This window comes from Periplaneta americana, chromosome 3 (assembly GCF_040183065.1).
Source record: "Periplaneta americana isolate PAMFEO1 chromosome 3, P.americana_PAMFEO1_priV1, whole genome shotgun sequence".
Lineage (NCBI taxonomy): Eukaryota > Metazoa > Arthropoda > Insecta > Blattodea > Blattidae > Periplaneta > Periplaneta americana.
Window position 1 is genome coordinate 15,658,808 of NC_091119.1, and position 2,443 is coordinate 15,661,250.

The 2,443-nt window shown below is 37.0% G+C and overlaps 1 non-coding gene across 1 annotated transcript; it reads left to right on the forward strand.

Annotated features, from left to right (window-relative positions):
- The first annotated feature begins 1,650 nt into the window (after positions 1-1,650).
- On the forward strand, positions 1,651-1,723 carry TRNAA-AGC (transfer RNA alanine (anticodon AGC)). The gene has a single exon. It is a non-coding gene; the product is annotated as a tRNA-Ala (tRNA).
- The last annotated feature ends 720 nt before the right edge of the window (positions 1,724-2,443 follow it).

The window sequence follows — 2,443 nt, forward strand, 5'->3', positions numbered from 1 at the left end:
CTGTGGATATGTGGTCATTCGTTGTTGGTGGTAGCGCTATGCACCGTGGGTTCTTCACTGGGCTCATGGTAACTCGTGGGATCGGAGTTGAAGGACCGCGATCATGTAGGCTGTAAGAAGTTCGGAGTCGCCGTGCAGGGGGATCTGTGGCGCGGGGGACCTTAGGACATCCCAGGTAGTACAATGGGCCCACCAGAGTGGCCTGCGTGCGAGGACAGCCGCAGCCCGTGCCCTCTCCAGAAGGGAGACATATAGGTAGACAGAATGTGCACATGTTTCATATGAACCAAGGTAAGTCGCCTGCGAATTTTACCATTTTGTCTTCATTTGTGAATTATAGGTAAGACATTGGGTTCAGAATAACTCTGTACTGTAATAAAGGAATTAAAAAAAAACCAAGAGAGGAATAAAAACTTATCTGAAGTGAAAACGCGAAGCCATTATAAATTATTATTATTATTATTATTATTATTATTATTATTATTATTATTATTATTATTATTATTATTGCTGTTGATTGATCAAAATATTTAATCGATTAAATATTTGAATTTAATCGATTAAGTGCCGCTCTGCGTTTAGTAACAATGTTACCTGCATCACTAAACACGAAAAAACTTATTTTTCTGTCAAGCACTTCTCCACGATCGCTCAATTTAAATCCAAACGTTTCATCGAGTTTACATCTCAAATTCTCATATGACATAATGGAGTTTACACTTTTCACAAACCACAGAAAACTGATTTTTTTTTCTTTTTCAAACTAAACATACAACCTTCATATACAAACTCAGTACAGAAACTGAAACGCAAAACTACAGCGATCGAAACAGGAGACTGGCCCCTATTGTAATCGATGTAGTTATACGCTCTCACTTGCAACAGTGTAGACACGGCTATTTTAAAAGGGATGAGGGGAACGAATCCCAGAAAAGTATGTACTTCATATGCTAGGAAGATGAGCTGACAACAAGGTGGAAGTTTTCTTGGAAAACCATAAAACTTAATAAGGGTTTTTGCATTGTGTTCCATCTTTCAATACAGGTAGACTAAGTCATTGTCCTTATATTTCCATCTCTTTCTGAAGTATTTGCGCAAAGATTTTCCCTACGCTACCTGGTTTACAATTAGAAAATAACAGTAGGCTACTATTGTACTTTTAAGTAAGCAATTTCCGAGAGAGGAATAGTGCCGGAATTTTAGTATGAGTTTATATTAATAAAATAATAATTAATATCAACTACAACTGATTAATTTTAATCGACTCGATTATTCGATTAAATATTTTTATCGATTAATCTTAAAACAGAAATTGATCGATTAATTGATTAGATTAATCGATTAAATCCCACAACACTAATTATCATTATTATCATTATTATTATTATTATTATTATTATTATTATTACTATTATTATTATTATTTGCAACTGAATTCTTTTTCCTTCTTTAAGTTAAGTATATCTACAGCCATGAGTAGCTATTTCTTAATGCATGATATGTAGTAGTTATCGCGTGTGTTCACTTGTTATACATTCTATCAGAAGAACTTGCTTAGCGGCTGATAGCTTCTTAACGTAACAAACGGTACTAAGCAAAATAGTTTAAAGTGTCCTTTAACTTATGACAATAAGTAAATAAATAACACTTGGGGGCGTGGCTCAAACGGTAGAGCACTCGCTTAGCATGCGAGAGGTACTGGGATCGATCCCCAGCGCTTCCAAATTTTTACATTTTAATTAATTTTACCATGTGATGTTTCTTTGGGGCCTAATTATGTCGCTATCCTTCCAGCTACCTGAATTCATTGGGGTATAACTATGCAATGCCTAAACCTACTGATACAACACTTTCAGACTTTTTTTATCTTGTACGGAGGAGGGACTCGAAGGCTTTCACTGCAGCCTGAGGCTTATTGTGCTTACCACTCCTATTCTGTAAATGATTGGGTAGCCTAACGGCCGCGCTCTTGTACAAGTAGGCCTACAGCACGTCGCACCGTGAACTGAACTCGGACTGTGGTATGGATGATGATGATATGTGAATTAATGATGGCGAAATGAGTCCGAAAGTTACTCAGCAATTCTGCTTCAATTGGTTGAGGGAAAACCCCGGAAAAAACCCCACCCAGGTAACTTGTCCCAGCCAGGATTTGAACACGGGCCCGCTCGTTTCACGGTCAGACGCGCTAATCGTTACTCCACTACTTTAAGACTTGATATCAATCCTATTTAAGATGGCGGTAATTGCCTTGTATTTACAAGATTCTCTAGTTAAAGTGCTAAAAATATATCTGGAACTGGTCTCTGGCATTAGAAGAAATGACAAGCCCGAAAGGATATATAATTATTCCAGTACATTTATTGGTACAGTAAAGTTCATTTTTAGGTAAGAAAAAACATTAATTCACTTTTGCTCTCATATAGATCCATAGATCGACGAA